Source organism: Elaeis guineensis, chromosome 2 (genome assembly GCF_000442705.2).
Source record: "Elaeis guineensis isolate ETL-2024a chromosome 2, EG11, whole genome shotgun sequence".
Lineage (NCBI taxonomy): Eukaryota > Viridiplantae > Streptophyta > Magnoliopsida > Arecales > Arecaceae > Elaeis > Elaeis guineensis.
The window spans coordinates 75,926,287-75,935,864 of NC_025994.2; the positions used below are offsets into that span (position 1 = coordinate 75,926,287).

The window sequence follows — 9,578 nt, forward strand, 5'->3', positions numbered from 1 at the left end:
GAGCATCTCCTCTTCACCTTGTTCCACCACATCCTCCTCCTAAACATCCATCTTCATCCTTGAAAGAGTCCGAGTGATTCGAAGAAGGAACGTGATCAGCCATCAACAGAGTCTCTGTGCGAGCTAGCACTCCTAGGATATCGATCAGGTTTAGGGCTTCGTAAGGAGTCCTGTAGAGACTAGACAACCTATGCAGCTACTGTGCAATTGAAAAAACTCAGATCCATGGTAATCAGTAGCAGTGATCTTCAATCCGCGCTCAGATATTGGGTTCAAAACTCAATCACAAAATAGATATGATCTACGGTATTGATATGATGATATAGATTTGATCTATGATTTTTGATTTCAAATTTTATATGCATATTATGTCATGTCATTGATCCTAATGTAGGCTATTTTAGATTAGATCTAACACATACATGGTAGATTAAATCATTTAATCTAGATTGCTTCCGCTAAAACTTTTAAAATGCATGCATGAAATGCCTACTGTTTTCCATCAGTGGTATTAGAGGTTAGGTTTATTATGATATGAATATTTATGCATATAAATCTAAATTTAATCTATTTGATATGAGATATGCTAGATTTAAATCTTAGTAGCCTAATACTCGGATTGCAAATATCACCATGGCCGTTCGATCATAAAAATAGATAGGATTTAAAGATCCTCTCTTTCCATTCGATGGGGTTCTCTATGGCATGTAGGAGTGACACTTGTGATATCTTATGAAGAAGAATAGTGAAATGATCTTAGATTAATATAGATATGGTATTTGATACATTAGATCTAAAATTAATTAATTCATAGTCACACAAACTGTGAAAAGGTTGTCCTAGTTCGTATTAATTTTTAATACTGAAATATGAAATTATAAATTTATTTTGATCAAAATTTTCATGCATTTTCTGAACTATTTTTAAACAGATTTTTAGATTTATTTTGAAAAAATTCTTCATGCTCTTTAGATATGTTTAGAATAGATTTTGCAGAAATTTTTTGAATAGATTTTAGATCTATTTTTGAATATTTTTTTGGTTCTATTTTGAATAGAATTTTTATGAAATTTTAGATTATTTTTGAACCAAATTTTAACACATGTTCAGATCTGAGTTTTTGAAAAGATTTCTCTGAATTCTTAGATCTAAAATTGATGATTTATATGATATATAAATTCAGATTCAAATCTGAAATTATTTTGTATGAAATCATGTTTAGATTAAATCTAAAAAGAATTTCATAATATGCAACTATTTCAATGTCTAATGTTCATATACTTAATTGAGTATTAAGTTATAAAAATTAAAGATCTAGATTTGAGACTGAAAGATCTAAAGATATTTCATAAATCATGAGCAATAGATTAGCTTGAATCAGATCATTTTATAGAGTTAGACCTAGAGTTAGAATCAAATATAATATGGATTAATTAGAAAAATTATTAAATCTATCTAAGTGTTGAATTAGATTAAATCAAGATTTTTCTAGATCAAACTCAATTATTGTAGCTTGATCAAGTCCATATCTTTGATTATCAAATGGACCTGATTGTGGCTCAGTGGCCAAGCCTGAGTCATTAGACTGATCAAATCGAAACTAATTAACCAGTTGGTGTCTAAGATAAGTTCGATAGTTTAGATCAATGATTTTTAATTGGATACATGTTTACCTAGCCGAAAGGTATTTAAGGCTAGCATGGGCTACCCTCTCATCGATCTCACTTACCTGACCAACCTGATAAATTATATTTTAATTAGGTCACTTAGTGATTCGAGTTGATCCATACTATTAAGGTTAATCAGTATGATTGATTTATGTGCCCTTGAACCAATCTTGTCTCTAGTCCTTTTTTAATGACTTGGTGAAGTCAGTGGGAGAACTATTGACTACTGATTAATGTCTTCTCTTTTCTAAAGCACCTAACCAAATCTTCTAAATTATTAGATCCTTAAAATAAAAATATTATGGAGATAATAAATTCATAGTCTTTCATTAAGTTGGATGGTAATGGGTCCAATAGTTTAGATGATCATTGGAGGTGACATACGTCTGGTGCTTATCTGGCTATTGAAATTATCATTCATAATATGATGACTCTGTCATGACTTTCTGATGGGTGGTCAAGTTGGTCGAGCCACACTTAGACTTAATCACTCGTTAGTTAGGTGCATTGAGTTTTGTCATGTTAATGGTTGGACCTAACTAAGACTTTCAGTGGAGACACCACATGCCTGCTGAAGAGATACCTAGGGCAAAATCAATACTAAAAATTATTTTGAGAAATAATTGATCAAGAACCTATCCATAGGTGCATAGGGCTTGGCCGAGCCACACTCAGGCCCGTGTGTAGTCTGTGTGGATTTTAGTACTTGCTAAGAAATTAAAGTAATTCCTCAAATTAGAGGTAGAGGCTATCAATTCGTACAAAATAATGAGAGAACTTTTAGACTAAAGTCTAAGTCTTTAGGATTAAATAATTCATATACTAATTGATCTTTATTTTTTTTTTCAGTTATGGCTAGTACATTATCGCTTTGATCACTGTTGAACAGTGATAAATTAATAAGATCCAATTTCGATAGTTGGTATCGAAAGCTAAAGATAGTCCTGGAGCACAAGCAAATCTTGTATATTTTTATGATCCGGTACCTTAGGAGCCTGCTTTGAATGCTCATGGAGCAGTCTGAGACACTTATCAGAAGTGGCTTAATGATCGAACCAGAGTATGTTGCATCATGCGAGTGGCTATAAACGATGAGTTCAGTCACAAATTTGAGGATGCTCAACCAGAGAAAATGCTTCAAATGTTGAACGAATCCTTCGGTACTCTTGACGATGTTGAAAGGCACAAGACTTCTTCTGCAGTCTTCAATGCTCGGATGAGGGAGGGGGCATCGATTATTGATCATGTACTATTGATAAACACTTAATTTAAATCATTTAAAGTAGAAAATTATATTTAATTTATTTTATTTATTAAGAATTTGATGTTTCTTTTTATGTTTTACAGGAAAGATGATCGTCGATACAAAGAGTCCAATTCATAGATCAAAAAGACTCAAGTTTGAAGAAATTTGGACTTAAAATAAAATTAAAATAAAAGAAGGATGCATATGGTATTATAGAAAATGAAGATACTATGCAAAGAATCCAAAAGGATATAGATGTCATTATGAAGAAACTTTTGTTTCTTTTTGGAATATACAAAGAATGTTCACGTGAATTCAAAAAAAATTGATGCTCTGGGCGCGCGTGAACACCAGCGCGTGAACGCCCGCGCGTGGATGTGACGCAGACGCAGGACAGACGCGATGCAGATGTGGGACGGACGCAGATGCGGGACAGACGCGGGCAAACACGGATCGCGGCAGCAGCGCAGGATGCGGAACGCATGAGGCGTGGACGTGGTGTGGCCGTGAGCGCGGGCACGAGTGCAGCATCGCGCGGGTGTGGGTGCACGGCAGACGGGTTCACAAGGAATTTTTGATGGCGGTCAAACAAATATTTATTAAAGGAAAAAAATTAGTATTTAGAAATATTTTGAAAGATTTGTATTTTCTTTAGTCCCACATCAGAAAATCATGTAAAACTCCTCCCTCCTAACACCTATAAAAAAACTTTTGTACTCCCATTGGAGAGGGGAGCTCAGAAATTCTTCTAGAGCCTTGCATAGAGGAATAGAAAGGGACTACTTCATGAGCAGCTAGGCTAGCAGTCTCGGGAGTGGAGAAGAAATTTTGTAATGACACAGAGATGGTTTATTGTTCTAAACTTTTCTGTATTTCTTTATATGCAATAAAGATTATGCTTTTTATTTAAATTGTCATGAGTTCTTTATTTGCTCCCTTTTATATGCTTTTATTTATGCTTTCTTGTTAGATTAATATTAAGAACAACTGTTACTTTTCAGAGATGCACCGTGATCTACGGATACGGGGCGTGCTGAGGAAAGAAGAGTTGTTTACCTAGTATTTTTCAGAGACGCACCGTGATCTATGGGTACGGAGCGTGTCGAGGAAAGACAGGTATTTTTTCTAAGATTAATCACATTCATTTAATTAAAAAAAAAAGAGATATAACTCTGCTAGTGCAAAGTAATTCAAAACTCCTGAGCTCTTTATTTTCTAATTACCTCAATTTTAAGATAATTTATTTTTTAAATCAAAAATAATATTTTTTTCTTGCAATCTCAACTTAGCCCAAGATCCCTGAGGATACGATCTCGACTCATCCTACCTACGTAGTGAGTAGAGTTATTTTTTGTGCTATCAACGACTTCGCATCAAATTTTGGCACCGTTGCCGGGGATATTGGCACGGTTGAATTAAAAAATTAAAAAAAAGAAAAAAATTTTTCTTTAAATTGAAAAAAAAAATATTTTTCAATTTTTATTTCTCGTTTTAAATTTTTTTCAGTGCTTTCTAACTAGATAATCTTATTTGCATAATTATATAATTACCTTGCATAACTAATTTACTACTTAGGAATTTTTTTGCTTAGAATAATTTGCTACTTTTTATAGCCTCGTGATTTATTGCTTTTTAGACTTAATCACTTAAATTTATTTTTTTGCAAAACTAAAAAAATATATATATATAAAAAAACCACTGACATTTCATAACACTTAACTAAAATAGCGTAACCTCAAATATAAAAATTTCTAACTTGATTGGACACCTTGTTTCTTTGCATTGCATCTCCATAATTAATCTTAAGGGCAATAACCCATTAACCAGATAAGGTGGGGATTTGATCACCCTTCCTTGGCCCATAAATCACCCCCTTGTATTTGCATAACCTAGACCTTAATTTAAAATCAATTAGACGTCAGCCCTAGGAATTTCGAGCTCAATAGGATAAGAAAGCTCTAAGAGTTGAACCGAGTGCGGATTGGTTAATTGCTCGGTGTCTAAGGCAAGTGGTTAAAGAAAGTGGTTTTCAATTGGTTCCGTTGACTGACCTGGCCAACTCAGTTGGTGTCTAAGGAAAGCAACGACCAGGGAACCTCCCACATCTTACGCTTACCTGACCGAGTCAGTTAGTCAGTCTTGAGCTTGGAGTGCTCAAAGGCGGTTTTGAAAGTTAGGAGCTGTCTAGATCTAAGTTAACCTTAGGATAGAGAGTCTATGATTGTTTAAGTGATTACAATTAACATCTAAACATTAACTAATTTCTCCCTTTTCATAGATTTAAGATTCTTAGGTTCTTCTCTTTAGATTTTCTTCATTCTTTTCTCACTTTATTATAAAAATATATATTATAAAAAGAAAAATTTTTTGTGTTTGCTCTACAGTATAATTGTAAGGTGTATGCTTGGCCGTAGATCGTTACGATCAGAAATCCAATCTTTTGATCATCCAGAAATAGAAAGAACCTTTAGAGCTAACAGACGTAAAAATATGGACCGAAATCAAGAGAATGATCCACCCAAGCAATTGAAGGAGTACTTTACTCCTTCCACATATACCTACTCTCCTTGTATTCAAGTACCCCCTGTGGAGGCCACTCAATATGAAATTAAGTCTAGTATAATATAAATATTACCTTCATTTTATGGACTTAGTAATGAGGACCCTTATAAACATCTTGAAGAATTTCTTGAAATATGCTCAACTGTCAAAATTCACAACTTCTCCGATGATGCTCTTAGGTTGAAATTATTCTCTTTTTCACTTAAGGACAAAGCCAAATACTGGCTACATACTTTGGATTCCATGACTATATCAACCTGGGACCAGCTGCAAGGAGAGTTTCTCAAGAAATATTTTTCCATAGGAAAAACTAATCAAATAAGGAAAGCTATAAATAGTTTTTCCCAATTAGATGGAGAAATATTTCATGAAACATGGGAGAGATTAAAAGATCTTATTAGAAAATATCCCCACCATGCTATACCCAAGTGGCAGTTAATCCAATATTTTTATGATGGGCTCTCTGAAAGACATCGACAAATGGTCGATGCATCATGCGGTGGGACATTTATGCTGAAAAGTGAGGATGAGGCATGGCAACTGTTTGAAATTTTAAGTGAAAATTCATTACATCATATGTCTGCCTCTATTAGAGATAAACCCATGTTAAACCCAAAAAGAGGTGGAATATATGAAGTAAGAAATACCATAGATATCCATCAAAAGGTAGATGAACTATCCCAAAAATTAGATCGTCTTCTAAATACTGGACAATCCCCGATTCCACCTAACCCAATCCAAGAAGTTTGTGCATTGTGTGTAAGTCCGAACCATTTTGTTAGTGAATGCCCAGCCACACCTCAATTTCCTGAGTTTGTGCACGAGCAGGTTCAGCAAGCTCAAGTCCAACAAGCTCGCAGATCAGGAAACGATCCATATTCGAACACTTATAACCCCGACTGGAGAAACCATCCAAATTTTTCCTGGAGACCACAATCAGTGGTTGGTCCTGCCACACCTCGACCTCAATATCAAGACTCAACATATAGGCAGGGATCATACCATCAATTTCAAAATGTTCCTCAACCGTCTACTACTGGTCACAGCTCAGCTTTTGAGGAAAAAGTTCTGAAAGTATTAGAATGATTAGAAGTCAACACTCAGACCCTTAACTCCCACACACAATCCATTGCTAAGCTAGAGACCCAAATAGGTCAACTAGCAACTGCATTCAGTAGGAGGGAAGGAGAAAAATTACCTAGCCAACACGAGAGCAACCCAAGAGGGCAATTTGTGATTGAGAGTTCTAATACCTCAGAAGCTTTTTCTGAACATGCCAAATCAATCATGACTCTGAGAAGTGGGAAGATCATTGAACACACTAGTAAAACCAATGAGACCGACCCTAAATCTCTAACCGAATACAAATCACCTAAGAACAAGGAGGACCTGAAAATAGAGAAGGAACCAACTGCACTGGAATCATCTTACTTGCCTAAAGCCCCATTTCCGGATGCCCTGAAAGCCCCTATTCCTGCAGATAAGAAGGGAGGAAAACTCGATGAGATGTTGGAATTATTTAAGCAAGTCCAAATTAATCTTCCCCTTCTAGATGCAATCAAACAGGTCCCTGCTTATGCCAAATTTTTTAAGAATTTGTGCACCCAAAACGTAAATCTAGATCACAAATCCCAAAGAAAGTACGTCTCACTGAACAGACTAGTTCTGTCTTCCAGCATGCCACTCCTCCAAAGCTTAAGGACCCAGGAGCCCCCATCATTTCCTGTGTTATAGGAGATTATCACATTGAAAAAGCTCTTCTGGATTTAGGGGCAAGTGTGAATCTTTTACCTAGTTCGGTGTATGAACTTTTTGGATTTAGAGAACTGAAACCTACATCAGTCACACTGCAGTTAGCTGATAGATCAATTAAAGAATCACGTGGAATGCTTGAGGATGTCTTGGTCAAGGTAGATGAGTTTTACTTTCCAGTTGATTTTCTGGTTCTCGATATGGAATTAAGTGGCAACCCCAGACAAATTCCCATTATCTTAGGACGACCCTTCCTAGCTACGACAAATGCATGCATTAATTATAGGACAGGAGTCATGGACGTATCGTTTGGAAATAAGAAACTAAGACTGAATGTATTTGGTGCTTCCCAAGGACCATCAATGGATAGTTGCTTCAAAGTAGATACACTAGAAGATATTATAGAAGATGCAACACCCATAATTCTAGCACCAGACCCATTAGATACTTGCTTAGCTCACTTTGGAGTGTGTGACTTTGAGGAATATATGAAAGAAGTTAACATCTTGTTAGATACACCACATGATAAAACCACTCCTCCATGGACAATCAAGTATGAGCCATTACCCACATTAGCCAGTACACCAATAGTCCCATCTTTAGAATCACCACCTACGTTAGAATTGAAACCTCTTCTTGCTACGCTTAAGTATGTATTTCTAGGACTCAATGACACCCTCCCGGCAATCATTGCATCAGACTTGACCCCTAATCAGGAAGCACAATTGGTTGGTATTCTGAAGGAACACAAAGAGGCTATCGGTTGGTCTATTACCAATTTAAAAGGAATTGACCCCTCCATTTGCATGCACCATATTCATTTTGAGGAAAATACCAAACCCCATCGAGATATGCAGAGGAGATTGAACCCAAACATGCGTGAAGTAGTAAAGAAAGAGGTGGTAAAGTGGTTAGATGCTGGAATCATCTACCCCATATCCGATAGTAAATGGGTCAGTCCCACTCAAGTAGTACCTAAGAAATCTGGTATTACTGTGGTGGAGAACGAAGAAGGTGAACTACTTCCAACTCGCATATCATCTGGATGGCGAGTATGCATAGATTATAGAAAACTGAATGCTGTTACTAGGAAGGATCATTTTCCATTGCCCTTCATCGACCAAATCCTAGAACGGTTAGCAGGATAAAGTTTCTACTATTTTTTTGATGGTTATTCAGGGTACAATCAAGTACCTGTATTTTCGGATGATCAAGAAAAGACTACCTTCACCTGTCCCTATGGCACCTTCGCTTTTCGACGTATGCCATTCGGGCTTTGCAATGCACCCGCTACATTTCAACGGTGCATACTGGCCATTTTTTCGGATATGGTGGACAAATGTCTTGAAGTTTTTATGGATGATTTTTTTGTGTTTGGAACCACCTTTGAGGATTGTCTCCATAATCTTTCCAAAGTTCTTAAACGGTGTATGGAGACAAATCTTGTCCTAAGTTGGGAAAAGAGCCATTTCATGGTGCGGAAAGGAATTGTATTAGGATATATTATTTCTGAAGAAGGGATCGAGGTAGATAAAGCCAAAGTTGAGGTTATTTCAAAACTACCACCCCCTACTTCGGTCCGACAAATACGATCTTTCTTAGGTCATGCCGGATTTTATAGACTTTTCATCAAAGACTTTAGCAAGATTTCAAGACCCTTGTGCAATCTGTTGGCCAAGGATACACCATTTCTCTTTGATGAAGACTGTTTGAAAGCGTTCAACACATTACGAACAGCCCTAACAACAGCACCCATAATAAAACCCCCTGATTGGTCCATTCCATTTGAGATTATGTGTGATGCCTCTGACTTTGCAATAGGTACCGTCTTAGGCCAAAAAATCAATAAGGAGCCACATGTGATCTATTATGCTAGCAAGACTCTTTTCGATGCCCAATTAAACTACACCACAATAGAAAAAGAGCTACTAGCAGTAGTGTTCGCCCTTGAAAAATTTTGCTCATATCTGTTAGGGTCTAAGGTTCTAGTTTACTCTGATCATGCGGCTCTGAAATATCTCCTCTCAAAGAAAGATACTAAACCGCGTTTGATCAGATGGATCCTTCTTTTACAAGAATTTGATCTGGAAATCTGAGATAAGAAGGGTTCTGAGAATGTGGTAGCTGATCACATCTCCAGGATCTTAGTTGAACACACGATAGGCATAGATAAGGTCAAAGAAAAATTTCCTGACGAACAACTTTTCGCAATCTCCTCTAGCCGTCCTCCATGGTTTGCCCATATTGTCAATTACTTGTCAACAGGACAAGTACCTTCTCACTGGACAAAACAAGAAAAGGATCAATTTTTTTCGTAAATTAAACATTATTTCTGGGAAGAACCTGAACTA

General features: G+C 36.3%; 1 pseudogene; it reads right to left on the reverse strand.

Annotated features, from left to right (window-relative positions):
• Positions 1-5,799: 5,799 nt before the first annotated feature.
• On the reverse strand, positions 5,800-5,897 carry LOC140855913 (small nucleolar RNA R71; annotated as a pseudogene).
• Positions 5,898-9,578: the final 3,681 nt, after the last annotated feature.